Below are 9,616 nucleotides of genomic sequence, written 5' to 3'. Positions count from 1 at the left end.
TGTCATTTACAATAGGCCTGTGATGGTTAATTTTATGTGTCAGCTTGACTGGGCTAAGGGATGCCCAGATAGCTGGTAAAACATTATTTCTGGGAGTGTCTGTGAGGGTGTTTCTGGAAGAGATTTGCACTTGAATCAGTAGACTGAGCAAAGAAGTTCCCCCTCGCCAGTGTGGGTGGGCATCATCCAGTCCATTGAGGGCCTGAATAGAACAAAAAGGTAGAGGGAGGACAGATTTGCTCTGTGCTTGAGCTAGGACAGTCACCTTCTCCTGCCCTCAGACATGAGTGCTTCTGGTTCTTGGGCCTTTGGATTCACACTGGGACTTACCCCACTGGCCCCCTTGTTCTTAGGCCTTTGGGTGTAGACTGGAGCTACACCACCAGCTTTCCTAGACCAATCATGAGACTTCTCAGCCTCCATAATCACATAAGCCACTCTCATAATAAACCTCTTTCTGTAGATCTATATCTATACCTATGTCTATATCTATCTCTATATTTGTATCTATCCTCTTGGTTCTGTTTCTCTGGAGAACTCTGATTAATACGAGCCCCTTCCTCTATCTAGGCACAATGGCAAGCACAGAACTGAGTCCTGATCAACCACAGCAGCTCATTCACCTGTACCAGTGACAGATCCAGAGGGGTACCCTGATTCCACCATGGCCAATCTGAGACCTGGTCTGGAACTGATGGATAGACAACTGGTACAGAGGAGTTAAGCCAGGGGCTGTCAGGGACCATCTTCCCTGGCCCATGAAGAAGCCTGTTGGTGAAATGAAACCAACACACACACACACACACACACACACACACACACACACACACACACACACACACACACACACACGGGCTGATCAAGAGATGGAAGCACTGATCTTTGAAGCAATCATTCAGTCTCCACATCCAGCTATGCCTAAATCTTCTACTTCAGAAAATCAGCAGTTCCCCTAATTTTGCTAAAACTGGTTTAAAGTGTTTGTAAATCTTGCAGCCAAAAGAGTATTAACATAATTTGTTGAGCATTCATGACCATAATTAGGGGACACGTTAAATAAGTGACAGTACCTATGTACCAGGAGTCAGCAAACACTTTTTCAGTAAAGAGCCAGGGAGTAATCGTTTTATTTTAGGCTTTGCAGCTCATACATTCTGTGTTCACCTCTGCTGCTATGGCGAGAAGCAGCCACAGACAAGATGTAAATGTTGACTGTGGCAGTGTTCCCATAAAACTTTATTCATAAAACCAGGCGGCAGGACTTCCCTGCTGGTCCAGTGGTTAAGACTCCATGCTTCCAGTGCAGAGGGCCCAGGTTTGATCCCTGGTCAGGGAACTAGATCCCGCATGCCACAACTAAGAGCCTGCATGCTGCAACTAAAAGATCTTGTATGCCGAAACTAAAAAATCCCACACGCCGCAACTAAGACCCGGCGAATACAAAAAAAAACACAAAAAAAAACCAACCAGGTGGCAGCTGGATCTGGTCCTCAGGAAACAGTGTGCCAAGTCTTACTGTACCATGGAACCATGAAGTATTTTAAAAGTCATGTTCTTCTATAGATACTCATGTAGTAGGATAATATTTTGTGTCATAAACCCATAGCTTTTCATTCTCAGTAATTCCTTTTAACCTTTCTGCATTGGAGCCTTTGTACTTGTAGATGTTCTGCCTGAAATACTCTTTCTGCAGGTACCTGCCTGGCCGGCTCCCTTCCTCTTTCAAGGTCATGATTCAATGTCTCCTCAGGGAGGTTTTCCCTGGCAGTGCTATCTAAAATTGCAAGCACTCTCTTTCTTCCTCCCTTGCTTTGTTTCTCCTTAGTTATTTTTCCTATATACATATTCTATATTTTTCTACCCTGAATGTTCTATGAGGACAGGTCTTTTACTCTGTGTTATTCTCTATTCCAATGCTTAAAACAGGATCTGGCACATAGTAGATGCTCAATAAATATTTGTTAAATGAATGAATAAAAATGACACCATTTGGCTTCCCTGGTGGCGCAGTGGTTGAGAGTCCGCCTGCCGATTCAGGGGACACAGGTTCATGCCTGCCCCGGTCCGGGAAGATCCCACATGCCGCGGAGCGGCTGGGCCCGTGAGCCATGACCACTGAGCCTGCGCGTCCGGAGCCTGTGCTCCGCAACAGGAGAGGCCACAACAGTGAGAGGCCCGCGTACCACCAAGAAAAAAAAAGATACCATTTATTGACCACTTACTCTGTGCCAGGCTCTGTGGAAAGTGCTTTATTCATTACATTAATCCTCACAACAACCGTCTGCAGTAGGTGCCACTAAATCTCTGATCTGTATTTGGGCAGGGAAAATGCTGGCACCTATTTCCACAGAGAAAGGCCAAAGAGCAGAAAATACAAAGCGAAAATCCTTGGCTTTTCCTTCCAGAATAGGTCCTTGAAACTCAGAGAAGGTAATCATCTTGAAAGCCAGGGCATTTTCTTCAAGGGCATTTTAAAAAATAAGAAATGTGAGGTTTTCGTGTAACCAAAAGCCAAGTATCCAAAGGACTTGAGCATAAAGGTTATCCTTAAATGATAGTTGGGGATGAACATATGCCTTTTAGAGAGAGATGGGGAAAAACACTTCTGGTGTAGCCTGGAGATTTTCTCAGAGTAGAAGAGCAGCAGAATCCGTCCCTGGTAAGGTGTAGGAGTCCCAGATCAGAGAAGGTCCAGGCCTTGATGACTGGGTGTGTCTCAGGAGGCTGAGAGCCTCACAGAGAACAGCCAGGGAAGGACCAGGGCATGGAGCAGTGCTGACTGATTGAGGCTCCAGGGGGAAGGGCCAGTAGCCCAGAGCCCAGGGGATTCTCTTAGGGAGCCTGGATGGCTGAGGGGGGAAGGGTAGGTGTGAAGGGAACTGGAGTTGGGCTGGGAAGTTTCCTGACCGCAGGGGCCTAAGTAGAAGAGACTGTGCTGTGAGAGGGGTCATCTCGGTGGACACCAGGAGAAGGGGATGCCCACAGTGCATCAGTGGTCCCCAGGCCACAGCGCATAAGCCCCCTGTCCCCATCCCAAGTCACTCCTAGGAAGAGGGGAATTGACTTTCACTGACGATTTACATACTGGAGACGGAGAATAACTCAGAGTTGACCGAGTTTATCCAGAAGGGACTCGACCAAGTTCTCTGCGGTTCAGCTAAGAACTGAGCTAAAAGCTAAATGAAGTACACAATGGATTAAGAAAAAAGACAATTTTGTATACATGAGATTTGTGATAATGAGATCAGTCCCTGTTACTAAACTATGGAAAGATCTCCAAGGCATAGTGTTAAGAAGAAAGGAAGCAAGTCGTAAAACAATATGTAAGGTATATTCCCCTTTGCAGTAGTCTTCCCCACTTTTATCCTCAGTTTTGCTTTTTGCCATTTTAGTTACTCATGGTCAACCTGGGTCCAAAAATATTAAATGGAAAATTCCAGAAATAAACAATTCATATGTTTTAAATTGTGTGCCATTCTGAGTATCGTGATGAAATCTTGTGCCATCCCACTCTGTCCAGCCCAGGCCTTGAATCATCTCTTTGTTCAGCATATCCGGCCAGCTAATCACTTGGTAGCCATCCTGGTTATCAGATTGACTGTTGCATATGGCAGTTCTTGTGTTCAAGTGACCCCTGTTTCACTTACTCATGGCCCAAAGAGCAAAAGAGGATGCTGGCAATTCAGATTATGCCAAAGAGAAGCTGCAAAGTGCTTCCTGTGAGAAGGTGAAAGTTCTCAACTTAATAAGGAAAGAAAAAAATCATATGCTGAGGTTGCTACGGTCTACAGTAAGCACAAATCTATCTGTGAAATTGTGAAGAAGAAAAAAGAAACTCACGCTAGTTTTGCTGTTAACACCTCAAACTGCAAAGTTAAGGACACAGTGGGTGATAAGGGCTTAGTTAAGGTGGAAAAGGCGTTAAATTTGTACAATAATATTTCTCAAGAGAGAGAGAGACCACCGTCACATAACTTTTATTACAGTAGATGGTTGTAATTGTTCTATTTTTTTTAATGTATTTATTTACCTATTTATTTATTTTGACCTCCTGTTACTTCACATCCTCACCAGCATTTGGGTCTGTCAGTGTTCCTAATTTTGGCCATTCTAATAGTGCAGTGGTATTTTATTGTTGTTTTAATTTGTATTTTCCTGATGACATATGCTATGAAGCATCTTTTTATATGCTTAATTGCCTGTCTGTATATGTTCTTTGGTGAGCTGTCTGTTAAGGTCTTTGGCCCATTTTTAAACTAGGTGTCTACTTTCTTATTGTTGAGTTTTAAGTGTTCTTTACGTATTTTGGATAACAGTCTTTAATCACATGTGCCACTTGCAAATATTTTCTCTCTTCAAATGCTTTTTCCCCCAGTTTTGTTGAGATATAATTGTCATACAGCATTGTATAAATCTAAGATGTACAGCATAATATCAGTAATGTGACTTATGTTCGTCATGAAATGATGATCACAGTAAGTTTAGTGAACATCCATCATCTCATAGAGACACAACATTAAAGAAATAGAAAATAATTTTTTCCTTGTGATGAGAACTCTTAGGATTTACTCTCTTAATGTTCGTATATAACATGCAGCAGTGTTAATTATATTTATCATGTTACATTACATCTCCAGTACATATTTATCTTACAACTGGAAGTTTGTACGTTTTGATCACTTTTATCCAATTCTCCCTCCCCCGACCCCCTACCCCCCCACACACCCCCAACCCTGGTAACCAAAAATCTGATCTGTTTTTTCTATGAGTTTGTTTGGGTTTTTAAAAATTTATTTATTTTATTTATGTACTTTGGGCTGTGTTGGGTCTTCGTTGCTGCTCGCGGGCTTTCTCTATTTGTGGTGAGCGGGGGCTACTCTTTGTCGTGGTGTGCAGGCTTCTCATTGCGGTGGCTTCTCTTGTTGTGGAGCACGGGCTCTAGGCACGTGGGCTTCAGTAGTTGTGGCACGCGGGTTCAGTAGTTGTGGCACGCAGGTTCAGTAGTTGTGGCGTGCAGCCTCAGTAATTGTGGCTCGCGGGCTCTAGAGCGCAGACTCAGTAGTTGTGACGCCTGGGCTTAGCCGCTCTGCGGCATGTGGGATCTTCCTGGACCAGGGCTCAAACCCGTGTCCCCTGCATTGGCAGGTGGATTCTTAACCACTGTGCCACCAGGGAAGTCCCTGTCTGTTTTTGAAGTATAATTGACTTACAAAATTATGTTAGTTCCTGGTACACAACATAGTGGTTCGATATTTCTATACATTTCAAAATAATCACCACAATAAGTCTAGATTTGATCTGTCACTGTACAAAGATATTACATAGTTACTGACTATATTCCCTACACTGTACATTTCATATCTGTGACTCATTTATTTTGCAACTGAAATTTCTATTTTATTATTAGTTATTGTTGTTATTCCCTTACTGTGCCTAATGTATAAATTAAACTTTATCATAGGTATGTATGTGCAGGAAAAATCATAGTATGTACAGGGCTCAGTACTCTCCACGGTTTTGGGCATCCACTGAGGATCTTGGAACACATCCTCCAGCATAAGGGCACATTACTATATACAAATGGGAGCAGAGGGAAGTGGGAGGGGGAAGGGAGTAGGAGAGGGAGGGAGAAGGAGAAAGGAGAGGGGGATGTGGTGGACGAGTGGGAGGGAGACTTTCTCTTTTTAGTTCATGACCTTCTATACAGCTTGAACTCTTTACAGGAATGCACTTAACTACTTTTTATGTAAATACAACAATGAAATAAAGTGATGCAATGATTATGCTGCATTTTTTTTCTCTTTTACTCAAGAACCATCATTTCAGGACCACCCTCTCTGGCTCTGACCACCCAGTTTCCCTCCTTCCTCTACCTGATCCAGTGATCTTCCTCCATGTATCCCTACGGTCTCACTATAGCATGTATATAGCATTGGAAACAATTGACTCATGGATTTATCTTCTCCACTAAACTATGTGCTCCTCAAAGCAAGGATGCATCTTAGGCATGTTTGTGCCCAGAATCTTCTAGGACCTCAACACATATGTGATGAATAAGGAAAAAAATTATCATAAACCTATTTCTGACTTCAGATTTGTCCCTGAGTTCTATTTTATCAGGTTTTAAAATATTACTATTATGATCTACTTAAAATTTGAATATGAAAGCTAAAACATAAAAAGCCTAAATTAATAAAGGGAAAGCAGCATTCTTTGTTGAAAGTTAGTTTTCTGCCAGCTCTCTAAGGAAGAGCCATGTCATATTTAAGATGAAAGCACAAATAAAGACCATGAATATAATGAATGATCAACAATCTCCGATCTTTAAAATTCAGGCCTAGAATTTTATGTAATAATGATTTCATCTGTAGCCTCCTTTTAGTACATTTAAATATTAGCTGGCACAAAAATATTTAGGGGAATTAAAAGGTACTCTTCGGAGTCTAAGCAACCCAGGAAGTCCATCCCCCCCTCTTTAAAATGTAGGAGACATGACTAAGGCATGGCTGGGGTGACAGAATGGACACCAGATTATGATGACTGAAATTGACCAGCACTTTACAGGCTAGGCACCCAAACCTAAAACAGTGAGAAAACTCAGGCATAGAATTCTGAAATCTTTGTACAGGTAACAGGGAAGGTTCAATGGTTTTGCATATTTCTGTATAACTTTCAGGGGTACAACTGGGGTGCGAAAATGTAGGCTTCCCAGGTTTGGGAGATTCAATAGTTTTGCATACTTCTGTATAACTTTCAGGGGTGCAATTGGGGTGCGAAAATGGAGGCTCCCCAGGTTTGGGAGAAGTGGTGTGAGAACACTGATGTGCCTAAGGGATGCCTTTATAGCACACCTCCTGACTGAGAGCTGCTTCTGCTTACGCAGGAAGCAGGAACAGCTAAGTTCAGGAACTGAGAGCAGCGAGGAGGAAGTGGAAACAGCCTGGGTAGGTCTGGGAATCTCTCAGGAACCTCTCGTTCCTCTTTCCCACTTCAGTTCTTCCCCTCCCTGGCTTGCAGGACTAGACCTGCCCGGGGTTAACCAGCTCAGACCCTGGCTGCTACCAGGATAGGAAGGCTTTTGTCCTTTGTTAACTCTCAAGGCTATTGTTTTCTATCTTCCATTTGGTTCTCAAGCGCAGTGGGAACCATCCCATCTCAGACTATTGGACACAGCAGCATGAAGATGGCTGTGATCATTTTCTTTATGCTGATTTCAGGTTACATTTCTTTGGATGTGTTTCAAATATACACATCAACTCTCTCAGGTTTTCTTTAGTGTAGCATCAGTATAGCAGATACTAGATGTGAGAATTAAAAATACTTTCGTGAAAGCAGACTTTAGGGGAGATTTCCTTTTTTGTGAAGAGCAGCAGGCACTTAAACCAGGGTGCCCTTTGGTTGCAGGAATGTTAAAAAGGGCAAATGAGGCAGTGGCTGAGATCTCCCACTATGTGCCCCGTTAAGCTGAGGCCAAGTCGGCACTTCCTCCACACCCATCCACGTTAAAACACGACTGCCCCTCCTAGATGAATTTGCCCACTTTTCCCTTATCTTTATTGTCAAGATGTTAGTCCAATTCCCCGTCATCTCTTACCTGGATTCCTGTAATATTTACCTTGTTTGCCTCTCCATTTTTTTGTTTTGTTTTGTTTTGTTTTGTTTTTTTGCGGTACGTGGGCCTCTCACTGTTGTGGCCTCTCCTGTTGCGGAGCACAGGCTCCACACGCGCAGGCTCAGCAGCCATGGCTCACGGTCCCAGCCGCTCCGCGGCATGTGGGATCTTCCTGGACCGGGGCATGAACCCGTGTCCCCTGCATCGGCAGGCGGACTCTCAACCACTGTGCCACCAGGGAAGCCCTGCCTCTCCATTTTGACATTTACGTTCCTTCAATCTATTGGGTCCACAGGGATCTTTTTTTTTTTTTTTTTTTTTTTTTTGCGGTACATGGGCCTCTCACTGTTGCGGAGCACAGGCTCCCGTTGCGGAGCATAGGCTCCGGACGCACAGAGCTCCGGACGCACAGGCTCAGCGGCCATGGCTCACGGGCCTAGCCGCTCCGCGGCATGTGGGATCTTCCCGGACTGGGGCACGAACCCGTGTCCCCTGCATCGGCAGGCGGACTCTCAACCACTGCGCCACCAGTGAAGCCCCACAGGGATCTTTTTATAAACAAATCCTCAGCTTCCCAAGGGCTCCCGTTGCACTGAGAATAAAATTCAAATCCTTGCCAGGGTCTCAGTGCTGAGCCCTGCCTGCCTTGCCAACCTAGGCCTCCTGGGGTTCTAGAACGGGAGTTCTCATGCCTGATGACCCCCTCTGTCCAGGCTGCTCTCCACCCCACTGTTTACATGGCTGACTGTTTCTCATCTTTCAGGCTTATGTATCTTTTCCTTGGAGAGGATCTCCTTGACACTCTGCCTATTTTCTATCAAGGTGCCGGGTTTATTACCTTCAGAACCCTCATCACAATCCGTAATTATAGGATTGTCTGTTTACTTGCTTCTACTCTATCCTCTGGATCTGTAAACTCTATGAGGGAAGAGGTCATACGCAGTACCTACTATGGTACCTGGCACATAGTAGGTGCAATCGATAAATAGTAGCTGCATGAACACGTTTTTTCTTAAGCGTCAATGAAAAAATAAATGTGGAAAATACCAACCGCCTTAACAACAGTCAGACTTAACTCATGCCACAGCCATAAGGGATTGGGGCAAATTCACAGGCACCCTGCAGGGTTTCCTATCTTCCTAGTAGGGTCAGGGTTCCCGTGTTTTCTGCATCTGGACACCGTGGACTTTTCCCTTAGCCGGGACCAAAATCTCAGGCGAAAATCTTCTGATTCTTCTGGTCTTTTCATTCAACCTTGACTTCTGAAGGTCACACCAATTTGTATGGACATTGTTGATCAACAAAGAATGGAACCTCCCTTCTTCCCAGAACTAAGTGCCCGGTATTCTTATTTTTGGAGGCTCCACCCACTCATTGTATCAAGCATACTGAGATGAGTTCATATCCCACATTTAATACAATTCTTTTGCTGTAAAATATATTAGAAAAGGTGGTTAGAATTTTGCTCTTAGAATTTTTGGCTATGACTGACATTTAATTTTTGATTGGCTATTATATTTTTAGGCAATCATTATGCATACTTGTAACACGGAAACCTAACTCACAAACAGCTTCTGTCATGATTTTTTTTTCAAATGTTTATTTATTTTTTTAATTTATTTTTATTTATTTTAGTTTTTGGCTGTGTTGGGTCTTCGTTTCTGTGCGAGGGCTTTCTCTAGTTGAAGCGAGCGGGGGCCCCTCTTCATCACGGTGCGCGGGCCTCTCACTGTCGCAGCCTCTCTTGTTGCGGAGCACAGTCTCCAGACACGCAGGCTCAGTAGTTGTGGCTCACGGGCCCAGTTGCCCCGCGGCATGTGGGATCTTCCCAGGCCAGGGCTCGAACCCCTGTCCCCTGTATTGGCAGGCAGATTCTCAACCACTGCGCCACCAGGGAAGCCCTGTCATGATATTTTTTATATAAAATCTAAAAAACTTGTTAGTATTATGTTACGTGTTGTGCACAGTTAATAAAGTGTTTATTAGAATATTAATTTTGCAGTT

Source organism: Pseudorca crassidens, chromosome 1 (assembly GCF_039906515.1).
Source record: "Pseudorca crassidens isolate mPseCra1 chromosome 1, mPseCra1.hap1, whole genome shotgun sequence".
NCBI lineage: Eukaryota > Metazoa > Chordata > Mammalia > Artiodactyla > Delphinidae > Pseudorca > Pseudorca crassidens.
The sequence above is the reverse complement of the archived record's forward strand: the minus strand, read 5'-3'. Positions refer to the sequence as shown.